This window comes from Engraulis encrasicolus, chromosome 21 (assembly GCF_034702125.1).
Source record: "Engraulis encrasicolus isolate BLACKSEA-1 chromosome 21, IST_EnEncr_1.0, whole genome shotgun sequence".
In the NCBI taxonomy this organism is placed as follows: Eukaryota; Metazoa; Chordata; class Actinopteri; order Clupeiformes; family Engraulidae; genus Engraulis; species Engraulis encrasicolus.
The window spans coordinates 47756649-47769520 of record NC_085877.1 but is presented as its reverse complement, the minus strand read 5'-3'; the positions used below and the strand labels follow the sequence as shown (position 1 = coordinate 47769520).

Sequence of the window (12872 nt, the reverse complement as noted above, 5' to 3'; positions counted from 1 at the left end):
TTATGGGCAGTTATTACGTTTTGGGTTCTTACATGGTGCACGATACAGAGAGAGCCATCAACACCTACGGAGGGCCTTAGCACGGGGCAAGATACCACTAGGGTAACGGATCTCTCTAAGAGCTCAATACAGGACAGGGTAGGAAGACCAGGGTAAGAAGTAAGGATGAAAATTCACAAGTCCTGATGAGAGTAACAGAACAGAACAGAATTTGGTCTGGCAACTGGACCAAGGGGCACGTTTCCGAGGGCCACACGACACGAGACAGAGGGCAATCGACACCAAGGCACGGGCAAGAAAATATGGGCAAGAGACTTCTGTGGAGCATTAGGAGCCAGGAATGTGGGGTAACAGAAGACCACACGAGACAGAGAGGGCAAATAAATCAGCACCCACGATGGAATGTAGTATTAGAAGATGAGCAAGATACTGCAGGGGTAACGGATCTGTCTTGGAGAGCAATAAAGGACAGGGTAACAGAAGAAGATGACGAATATTGTGACGGACTGGGTAGTCCTGGGACAGCCCCGCCCTCTGTCAGCTGTACCTGGTTGAATCGTTTGGCTGTGCTCGGCATCTGATGGAGCGCAGGTGCACATCCTAATGAAGCAGAGTATAAAACCCTGCTACACTGGCATGGCGGGGCCTCCCCATTCCCTCCCTTTGGCGGTTTTGGTCTTGATTTGGTCACCCCTAGACATCTTTGCATACACTCACACGATTACTGATCTTGCACCACATTATTCTTTATTCTACTTATTTAAATAAATACCCTAAACCGTTATCCTGCGTGTGGATTCCTTTTATGTTGCACCTTTTGAGCCAGGGGTCGTAACATAATTGGGATCTCGTCCAGGGATTTAATCCGACGGTTTGTAGGCTACCTTAAGTAGGCCTACATGGTTGTTGCTAATTCGCAATTAGAAATTGGTTTGGGCCGACGGGTGTAATCACCTTGATCGGTAGGCTGTTTTTTGGAATCCATGCGCAGAGTTTTTTTTTCGTGTGAGTTGAAAAGTAGGCTACATTTTTGGTTCGATTTTTGTTTGCCAAAGGCTGGGGAGGCCCATTTTTTGTTGTTGTTGGGCCGCTGTTTTGTTTGTGTGGAAGCCAAAGCAGGTGCAGGTGTCTTTGTGCGCACTGGAGAAATTGGCTGGTTAGATCCGCCAGAGCTAACGTGAACCCCCGCGGCAGGTAAGAGCGCTTAACGCTGGTGGTTTATTGTAAACTTTCTTTTGCTTTTCTGGTGTGTCGAACGCGGGGGGACTGCTTGCATGCAGACCAATCGTATGTGGGCACATGAAGACTAGGTTATAAGTAGGGCCTCCTTCTCTATTTAGATGCGGGGCAGCTCAATCTAGTTTACTTTGTAACTCCTGTTGCGGCCGAGATTACCTGCATCGGCAATTTTGTTTGGCTGCACCACATTTATTTTGTTTGGTTTTGTGAAAGGATGATGTGTTAAAAAGGGGGAAAAGTAAGAGAATGTAACTTTGGTAAAAACATTTGTAGGTACGGTAATTGGGCAATTACAAGGGGCAACCTTGATAATTTCGTTGGTACGGTAATTCTGGTTGCACGCTTCCTTTTGGAAGTCGGTAAATAACGCGGACCATGGCCTCGTTGTCTTTAAAGGATTTGGATAAAATGACGGTGGATGAGTTGTTAAAAACTGCAGAGGAACATGCGTTTGATTCCCCACCTAAAGTTAAAAAACCTGCCTTGAAAACGTGGGTAAAAGACAAACTACAAGAGAAGGGGCTTTTGTTAGATATTGAACCGACTGGTGCTGATGGGGCTATAGCGCAGTTAACGCCCATAAAGATCGATTCTTCACCACACAAGTCAAATAGTGCAGAGCTGACGTTTGAGCAACAGAAAGAGCTTTTGGAAATGGAGATGGAACAGAGGCGCTTAGGGGTCTGACACACCAAGGCGGTAAAGCGGCGCGGAACGGCCGCGGTTTTTACCGGCGTCAGTGAAAATACATTGAAACCTATCTGTCCTTACACACCAACCGGCGGTAGTCGAGCGTCAGCGGCGCGGGAGCCGGCTCCGCGCCGCGCTGCTTTTGGAAAATAGAACTCGAGCGTATTTTTCACGCCGGCGACCGGCGGTGGCTCATTCAAATGAATGGCAAAGTAGCATGTTAGCTTTGGCTGTGGGGAGGGTTTTGAATAGGACTGGCCGCGCACGCCGACGCTGTCAGTGTGCAAGGCAGAGAAAAGCACGCCGGCCAAAACTAAGCAGAAAGACCGCGTCCGTCCTGCGACCGTTCCGTTCCGCCTTGGTATGTTTTGGCCCTTAGAGGCACTGGAACGGGAAAAGGAAAGACAATTAGAGTATGAGAAACTGAAACATGAAAATCAGAAACTGGAACATGCAAAGGTCATGGCGGAAAGGTCGAACAATGCGTCAAATAGTGAGACAGGAGATAGGAACTTGTCTCAAAGTGTTAAGTTGTTACCCAAGTTCAATGAAAGGGACCCCGATATTTTCTTTTCATTGTTTGAAAATGTTGCTGATCAGCGTGGCTGGACGGACTCAGAGCGAACTTTGTTGTTGCAGAGCATTTTTACTGGAAAAGCCCAAGAGGCATTCGTAGCTCTTTCTGCCATTGATCGAAAAATATACACTAAGGTTAAAGAGGCAGTGTTGCGTGCGTTTGAATGGGTACCTGAAGCCTACAGGTCCAGGTTCAGAAATTGGAGAAAAGGTGAACTACAAACACACACAGAATTAGTGCGGGAACTCAATAGTTTCTTTAACAGATGGCTGGCAGCTGAACACATAAAAACATTTGAGCAATTAAGTGAACTGATGGTGCTGGAACAATTTAAAAACATTGTACCCGAACGGGTGGCCACCTACATTAGCGAACAGAAGCCAAAAACTGCTGCAGAGGCGGCTACACTCGCTGATGAGTTTGCGTTAATTCACAAGAGAAGACAAACGGAGTATGGGCAGAATTATGATAATGGGTCAACTCGTTATCAGCGTGGCAGCCCTCCTGTATTCAGGAGGAATCAGCCAGCTCGAAGTGAGAACTCTCAAAACCAGTGCCACAATTGCTTCGAATTTGGTCACTGGAAAAATGAATGTCCTAAACCTAAAGTGTGGCGTGACAATAAGAACCAAAATCAAACCTCTGCTCCAAAACCCGTGTTGTGTGCTGCACCTGTTACTCCTGCTGTCTCTCATGTAGTTAACCTTGCTGTTCCCTCTTGCCATGGTGTCTCTACAGATGGTGTCTCTACACTTGCTGATGCGCTATCCTCGGCTGACGGTGACTCGGGTGAGAAACGGTTAGAAGATCGCTATGGTCCGTTTCTTACAAAGGGGTTTGTCTCTTTTACAAATGATTCAGAGAAGGCAGCTGTAAGGATTTTGCGTGACACTGGAGCCTCTGAAACGTTCGTTAAGCAATCTGTTTTGCCTTTCTCTTGTAGCTCCAGCACGGGAAAATCTGTTTTGATTCTGGGAATCGCCATGACCACATTATCAGTACCTCTACACAGGTTGGTGCTGCATTCAGATCTGGTGCAGGGCGAAGTAGTAGTGGCCGTGCGCCCATCACTACCAGTAGAAGGGGTGGATGTAATTTTGGGAAATGATTTGGCTGGAGGACGAGTGTGGCCTAGTGGTCCACCTCCGCCATTAGTGACAGCTGTTCCTCTGGAAACCAAGCGAAATTATGGTGCCGACGAAGTCCCTGAAATTTCCAGTGCGTGCGCAGTACCAAGGGCGAAAAGTCGCGCACAGGGGGCTGAGTCATCTGGTGCGATTGATGTTCAAACTGCCATTAAGTTGCCTACCCTGCCAGACTGTTTAAATCGTGAAGAACTAATCTCAGCTCAGAGGAAAGATGAGCGTTTGTCTGAGCTAATTGTAAGTGCTTTGCCCGCTGACCATATGAAAAGTGCCGGGTTGGGTTACTTCATGTTGGATGGGATACTGGTGCGTAAATGGTTGCAGCATGATGGGGAACGGGGAGTAGACATTGTGCAAATTGTGATACCCGACAGTCTCAAAACGGTAGTGTTAAAAACTGCGCACGGGGAAATAGCTGGGCATTTTGCGGTACGCAAAATTTATAAACGTTTATTGCAGCATTTTTACTGGCACCGCATGAAGAAAGATGTTGTCGCGTTCATCAAGACTTGCCAAGTGCGTCTAATAACTGGTGAACCAAATCAGTGCATAAAGCCAGCCCCTTTCCATCCGATCCCTGCGGTGCGCCGTGAGTTTGAACATTTAATAGTGGATTGCGTTGGCCCGTTACCCCCATCGAAAAGTGGTGCATCTGAACGAGTCTTTAATCCAAGCGATGACATATTGGCTTTATTGTCGTTACAAGGTTCGCCTTTTAAAGCGCGTGTCTCTGGTCCTTATAGGCCTACTGTTGGGCGGAAAGTGACAGAGCTGGACTATTTAGTGGCAACACCAGACCGGAAAAAATCTTCGCAGTTGTGTCATGTAAACACCTTAAAATCTTACTATACCCAGCCATGCAAATCTGAACCTGCTGAGAGTGTAGTATCTGCTGCGCTAGATGCGGTGCCTCGCGCGCCTCCTCAAGTGGCAGTTGGGGAGGACGTGAGAGCGCCCATGGACGCTGTGTTGATGCCTAGACTTAAATATTTTGCAATGAAAGATTTGAATGCATTGTTGATCCATGTATCTTGTAAACGCCCCGAAGAACTAAAGTCTCTGATTTTGTCTTTTCCCCCTGTTTTCTTTAACACGCCCAGTTGCACTGACTGGATGGAACACGACGAGCAGACAGCGTGTCCCACCTGACAAGAAAAACGTAATGAGTGCTGAGGTTCAGTACCCCTTAGACACTAATGTGGCAAAGCCCTCTAATTCCAGCTGGACGTCCCCAAGCGTGGTGTGGAAAATGTCATTGCCGTTTCGGAAGGGGTGCAGTTCCGCATGTTGGTCGCGTCTCACACTCTCCTGCCCTCTCCCATGCCCTGTTCTCCTTAAACTGCTTTCCAGGTACCTGGATTGCTGGCGGACAGGGGTGAGGGGGTGGCAGGGGATGGTGGGGTGTCTGACTGTGTGGTGGTGCATCTTTTTCACTAGTGTTTCCATACTTTTGCTTTTGTGTTTTTTAAAGGCCCTAATTCTTGTTTTTTCCTTCATTGCAGAGCCCCATGAATGGGCCTCTGTTTTAAGGGGGAAGGTGTGACGGACTGGGTAGTCCTGGGACAGCCCCGCCCTCTGTCAGCTGTACCTGGTTGAATCGTTTGGCTGTGCTCGGCATCTGATGGAGCGCAGGTGCACATCCTAATGAAGCAGAGTATAAAACCCTGCTACACTGGCATGGCGGGGCCTCCCCATTCCCTCCCTTTGGCGGTTTTGGTCTTGATTTGGTCACCCCTAGACATCTTTGCATACACTCACACGATTACTGATCTTGCACCACATTATTCTTTATTCTACTTATTTAAATAAATACCCTAAACCGTTATCCTGCGTGTGGATTCCTTTTATGTTGCACCTTTTGAGCCAGGGGTCGTAACAATATTCACAAGTCATACTGAGAGGAATAGAACAGAGAGAGAATTTGACCTGGCAACAAGACGGGGCAACTGAACCCTGGGGCACGTTAGTGCATGGAAGGCTCACGAGAGGGCAATCAACACCAAAGATGGGGGTGTATTAGGAGATGACATGAGCATAACGCTGGGGTAACGGATCTCCCCAGGGACGCAATGTAGAACAGGGCCAAAACATACCAAGGCGGAACGGAACGGTCGCAGGACGGACGCGGTCTTTCTGCTTAGTTTTGGCCGGCGTGCTTTTCTCTGCCTTGCACACTGACAGCGTCGGCGTGCGCGGCCAGTCCTGTTCAAAACCCTCCCCACAGCTAAAGCTAGCGTGCTACTTTGCCACTCATTTGAATGAGACACCGCCGGTTGCCGGCGTGAAAAATACGCTGGAGTTCTATTTTCCAAATGCAGCGCGGCGCGGAGCCGGCTCCCGCGCCGCTGACGCCCGACTACCGCCGGTTGGTGTGTAAGGACAGATAGGTTTCAATGTATTTTCACCGACGCCGGTAAAAAACGCGGCCGTTCCGTGACGCTTTACCGCCTTGGTGTGTAAGACCCCTAACAGGGCAACGGAAGACCAGGGTAAGGAGTAGATATGTACAGGATCCAATATCCGGATCCGGCAGGATAATAGGGTTTTTCACAGGATCCGGATCCGGTTCCAGGACTCAGGATCCGGTAGCCGAGGCTTTTCAGTCAAAATTGTTTGAGCCACCGTGATAAAAAGGGCCCACATGTGTGAGTAGGCTATGTGTTTCAACCCTTTCGTAGGATCCGGTATCCGGTTCCGGATCCGGCAGGATCTTAGTGGATCCGGTATCCGGCAGGATCCTAAAAATCAGGATCCGGTGCATCTCTAGTAAGAGTAAGGACAACATTCACAAGTGATAATGAGGGAAACAGAGAACAGAACTGGACCTGTCAACCGGTTATACAGTAAGATGTGGAGACTGATCCAGTGGCACGTTAGTGCATGGTTGCCCGGGGCAGATAGGGCAATAAACACCAGCGGGGGTTGGGTGGGGAGTCATTAGACCCTAATCGGAGTAACCAGGGCCACTGACCAACTGTAAAGGTGGGGGGGGGGTCTCTCAGATGACTTTGGGGCTAGCCAAAGCTGTCAGTGAGTTTGGAACCTCTGGAGGAAGACACGGGCACATGACAATGAAATGTGTTCCGCACAGCACAGGCATGAGGCCTATACTGCCGTGCAAAACAAGAACGCAGTAACTTAGAAATGGTCTATTTTTTTTATACCGGAAATAGGCTTTAAACTACCTCATTTGTCTTGTGTCAAAAAATGGTGGTCCAACACGTCCCGTTTTATAGAAAAATAATTTTGAAAGTGCAAAAATGACGCAAAAGTGCAAAAACCACCAATCAACACCAAATGGCAATCAACACCAAAGATGGGGGTGTATTAGGAGATGACATGAGCATAACGCTGGGGTAACGGATCTCCCCAGGGACGCAATGTAGAACAGGGCAACGGAAGACCAGGGTAAGGAGTAAGGACAACATTCACAAGTGATAATGAGGGAAACAGAGAACAGAACTGGACCTGTCAACCGGTTATACAGTAAGATGTGGAGACTGATCCAGTGGCACGTTAGTGCATGGTTGCCCGGGGCAGATAGGGCAATAAACACCAGCGGGGGTTGGGTGGGGAGTCATTAGACCCTAATCGGAGTAACCAGGGCCACTGACCAACTGAAAAGGCCCCCCTGATCAATACTTAACATATTCAGTAATGGGGTCCCAATTCTGGGTCCCCTGATCAATACTTAACATATTCAGTAATGGGGTCCCAATTCTGGGTCCCCTCTTTCTCTGGGCCCGGGACAACTGACCCCTTTGACGTATAGTGACGAATACTCACAAGTCATAATGAGAGGAATAGAACAGAGAGAGAATTTGTCCTGGCAACTGGTTATAAGATGGGGCAACTGAGCCCTGGGGTGCATTAGTGAATGGAGGGCTCACGAGAGGGCAATCAACACCAATGATGGGGGTGTATTCAAAGATGACATGAGCATAACGCTGGGGTAACGGATCTCTCTAGGAGCGCAATATAGAACAGGGTAACAGAAGACCAGGGTAATTCACTAGTCGTAATGAGGTCAACAGAACCAAACTGAACCTGGCAACTGTAAAGTTGCCCAAGGCACAATAGCCCATGAAAGGCTGCACGGGCAATCGACACCAAGTATATGGCACAGGCAAGAGAATAGGGGCAACAGATCCCTGGGAGGGCAATAGAAGCATTACTGACAATACGGGCATTGGAATAGGTCACAGGCAAGGGAATATGGGCAACAGAACTCTCTAGGAGGGCAACAGGAGATGAGCCATCAAGACCAAGTATATGGCGCAGGCATTAGAATATGGCATGGGAAAGAGATTGTGGCCAACAGATCTCTCAAGGAGGGCAATAGGAGCTGAGAGTCTGGGACAGAGTAACGGAAGACAAGTGTCATGACAAATATTCTCAAGTCGTAATGAGGGTAAACTGATCAGAACTGGACCTGACAACTGGTTATATTATAAGATGGGGGAACTGAACCCAGATCATGGAAGGCACACGAGACAGCGAGGGCAAAGATGCCACACAATATGGGTGATAATAATAATAATAATAATAATAATAATAATAATTGTATTTGTATAGCACTGTGTCATACAAGGCATGTAACTCAAAGTGCTTAACAAATGGGAGAAAAAACATCATTGTTAGAGATGGATTTAAAAGGAGAGGTATAGAGGAGAGGCAGAAATAGCAGGAAGGCAGAGGAAGAAGAGATAGGCAGAGATTGTAGATTGATGAACTCCCTCTGGACAATAGACTGCTGTGAGATACTAGCCCGATTATCAACAACTTTCATACTGAGTGCGTATACATGCAGTTCAGTATCCCGAATATGATCGGGATATTAAGTATCCCGAATTTGCGTTTGAGCATATAAAGACTTCAGTATCCCAAATAACCGCTTATTCGGGATACTGAGAAATCGGGATGTGCTAGGTGGAGTATTCCGACAGAAGCCGGGATACTGCCGCATGTAAACACCTTATCCCGGATACAGGGGCTTCCCATGGAAAGCTGTTGCTGGTATCCAGGCTACACGCATTTGAAGAGAATTCTATAACGGCCAAGAACGTTGATGAACTCCCTCTGGACAATAGACTGCTGTGAGACACTAGCCCGATTATCAGAGGCGATTCTAGGGTCAGGTGGGTCCCCAAGCAAAAATTCAAAAGAATGGTCATTTGAGCCAAAATCGCCACTACTGTGGTAAAGTGTGGGCTGTTATTCACTATCTCGGGGCTTGGGGGCCCCAAGCGGCTGCCTGCCTTGCCTAGTGGCAAGATGCGCCTCTGCCGATTATCAACAACTTTCATACTGACTATAAGATGGGAAACACTGGGGCATGTTAAAGTGATGCTGTCCCATTTTTTGAAATAATCTTATTTTACACCTCCCCTTGAGTTAAATAATAGGGGTTTACCGTTCTCCTGTTTTCTAGTTATGGCAGTGCACATTTCACCTCCAAGCTAACAGTTAACATTGAGTACTATGAGACCAGTTAGCCGTGAGCTGACTGAATGTTAACTGCTAGCATGGAGGTAAAATTTGCACTGCCATACCCAGAGAATGATTGAAAGTACAGAATAACGGGGAAGGTGTAAAATAAGCTTATTTCCAAAAATGTGACAGTATCACTTTAAGACTATGGAGGGTGCACGAGATAGAGAGGGCAATTAACACCAGCAATATGGCAGAGGGCAGGAGAATATGGGCAACAGATCTCTATAGGAGGTCTAATGACAAATATTCACACCTCCTGATGAGGGTAACAGAACAGAACTTGACCTGGCAACTGAACCCACGAAGTGCCGCACGAGGCGGAGAGAGAGCAATATGGCACGAGCAAGAGAGGCAATAGAACTCTGGACCTGCACTGAGACAGGGCAATGCTGCAGGAGAGAATATAGGAAGAGGAGAATAGTACATATTTGGCAACGTATAGAGAGAGAGAGAGAGAGACAGACAGACAGACAGACAGAGACAGAGAGAGAGAGACCGTAATGTTCTTCTAATTGACCGTACACTCAAAAAAAAATTCTGTTGGATTTACTTAAGAATATTATGGAAAGTATTTCCACATGATTATCTTTCTTATTTTTAACATTAGGCAACTTTGTTGATTTGACAGGATTACCTTCTGTTCATGTAACCTTACTTTCTTGAGTTGATCCAACATAACTGAGTCAGGGTATCAAAACCTGATTCAATTAAATTGATCCAACAGGATCTTATAATGTTCATCCAACATGTTTGATACTGGTTTGATTATCCCAATTCTCTCAAGTTGATCCAACAAGAGCTCATAATGTTGTATATGTGCTATTGAATCATGTGGAAATACTTTCCATGTTTTTATTAAGTAATTTCAAAGCATTACACTTAATCTTACACAGAAAAGGCTATAAATCTATGGAAAACAACACTACAAACCCAAGATGTTGAAGATTTGTTTTTTTTTTATTTTAATCAACACATTCCCCAGGCCATTAACCAAAACACAAAATTGTCTTGAGGGTAATAAATAAAAAATAAACAAAAAAACATTTTAAACACTTACATACAAGAGCGTACACGTGTGTTGTAGGCCAATAATGCATTCCATACCACCAGTAGCACACCAACAGTCATTGAAAGGTTAATTACCATAATACTTGTCTACGATGACATAACACAGGGCCTTTAGTAATGCACTATGACTGTCCTTGCCATTCTAGTAACAACAAATTTGTAACGCTGTGTTTTTGTTTAAAGAAACTCCCGCACACTGACCATTTCGCTGTTCTTTCTTTAATAAATTTAAGTTTATTAAAGATAGAAGAGCGAAATGGTCAGTGTGCGGGAGTTTCTTTAAACTATTGCTGAGTGACCCATGGTGCCATCTCCGACGCACCTGCCAGCTGAGGTGTGCGAAAAAAGCCAAAGTTTAACGCTGTGTTTTTAACAGGTTGTTAAGTCAAAAAAAAAGAAAAACATTTCTAAAAAATGTTAAAAATAGAGTGCTGTATATGTGCTTGAGGAGGTACGCACGCACACAAGTTAAGAATAGTGTAGTGGACTTCAGAGCCTCTCAATGATCTGCTCAATGCAATGACTCTTTATTAAAAAATGCATAAAAGGTGTTTGGCCATTTCAGTAATGTTTTACCAAAAGCTGTGTGTGAGCAATAATGTAGAAATGTGTATTTGTACTTCTAGTCAATTGTTATTATTATGTCTGCATTATTACTCACACACACACACAACTTTCAAGGAGGATAACAAGTTTAGTGCGTAAACAAGGGCAAGAAATATGGCCACTGTAAGTGAATATTTGTAACCTGATTATCATGACTTACAAATCTCTTCGAGACTTGGTCTGACCAAGAGCATAACAACATTCTCAAACGGCATGGTTGACCCAACTCTCATGATTTGCTACTGGTCGAGGGCTGAACAGGCTGAGCCAAAGTTTAAACCAAACATTTTCTTAGTCCCAATAGAGCGTCTCTGCTCAAACCTTGTCACTTCCTTGAACACGCCTCTAGCCAGGACGGTTGGTGATGCTGAAAGTCGATTGCTTCCCGACAAAGTGGGTGGAGTTTCCTGCTGTGGAGGGAACCCGAAAGTACCTGAACAAAGTTTTCCTGAGTGTGTGTAGCAGAGCCGAAGGTGTTGCGTCACTGCGAGGGCGGAGCCTGGGTAGGATGTTTGGCAAGCAGCCAAATGCAGCCAAATGTCAGTAGCTTCTGAACCTTCATGGCGGATCACGTAGATGGCATGGATGCTTTCTGCCATAGCCGATTCCCTGTCAGCATGTTGTGCCTGAAACAAAGTAATTCGACAGATACACATGTAAATATTTAACTGATGTCCATGACATATTTTACCTTCTTAACCATCCATTTCAAACATGCTACCACAATACCAAATACACCAGGTGAAAAGTTAGACAATTTAACACAAGTTATTCTGACTTAATGTTTATACATCTCGATTGTCAACAAATCAGCAAAATTGTAGGCATCAAGATTCAAATTAACATTCTCTTTGTACATAATACCTGGGTCATGGGTATCATTATTCTGGAGGCATCGACCAACCATTCCCCCTTTCCTGATGGAACGCCTCCGTCAGATTTGGAGAATATGGAGAAGAACTTGACTGTTGACTTTTATTCTTCAGAACTCTGCACACACCTATAAAATCATAAAACACAAATACAACATGTACAGTATGTAGCTTATTTGTCTATTTTCAAGACACAAAAAAACAATTTACATATGAAAGTCCAAACAAAAGAGTGATAATCTCTTACACCTCTTTTGTGTGTGTGTGTGTGTGTGTGTGTGTGTGTGTGTGTGTGTGTGTGTGTGTGTGTGTGTGTGTGTGTGTGGCTCTAGCCCCCTGGTGGAGCTCCAGCACACAGAGGTCTGGGACACTGTAGCAGGATTCCATTTCTCGAGTCAAAAAAATAATCGGAGCAGTTATTGCTTAAATATCAATGGGAGCTCACATTGAGAAGTCGCAGGACGAATTATAGACCACATTGATGCTTAAGAGAATTTGTTGGTGGTAAGGACATCATTACATACCAATATAAAGAGTAATCTATTGGAAGATGCAGCCGAGTAAAACATTTCATACCTTGAAATCTTCCAGGAGAGATTTCACCCGAGCGAGAGATGTCACCCGAGCTCTGATGCTGTCTCACATGACCCAAGTCACTGCCAGTGAGCAAGAGCCATCTCTGTTTGAAAATAACAACACCAGAACAAGGACACAATTGACACCTGGATACAACTTCTGGAAATTGTCTTGGTGATTAACTCTACACAAATAGATATGCAAAGCATTCTAACTTATCTCTTTAAAAAAGCATGGGCAGTCTGTGAATGCAAGAGAAGCACACTGCCTGTGACTTTGCTCTGGGCGTACATGATCTGGGCATACATCAGTGTCTCCCAACCTTTTTCGTCTTGAGTACCCCCTAAGCATTTTTGTCATAGTATGAGTACCACCTCACTCATGTTCTTTATCCCAATATGATCATGACCATACATTTGTTTTTATTCATAAAATAAAACATGCTCCTAGTGGTACACGTACCCCTGGTTGGGAAACACTGCATTACATTCATCTCACCTAACATTGAAGCATAGTAAAACGTACCCTGAAATCCTCCAGATTGCATCTTTTGCCAGCATCAAAAGGCTACTGCATCACGTGGTACCTTTCTGTAATAAACAATAT

General features: G+C 45.5%; 1 long non-coding RNA gene across 1 annotated transcript; it reads right to left on the bottom strand.

The window, feature by feature from the left end:
* Positions 1-10082: 10082 nt before the first annotated feature.
* LOC134437956 (uncharacterized) lies at positions 10083-12665 on the bottom strand. Its single transcript, XR_010032517.1, has 3 exons — positions 12267-12665; positions 11683-11818; positions 10083-11444 (listed from the first exon to the last, which is right to left on the bottom strand). It is a non-coding gene; the product is annotated as an uncharacterized LOC134437956 (long non-coding RNA).
* Between the last annotated feature and the right edge of the window lie 207 nt (positions 12666-12872).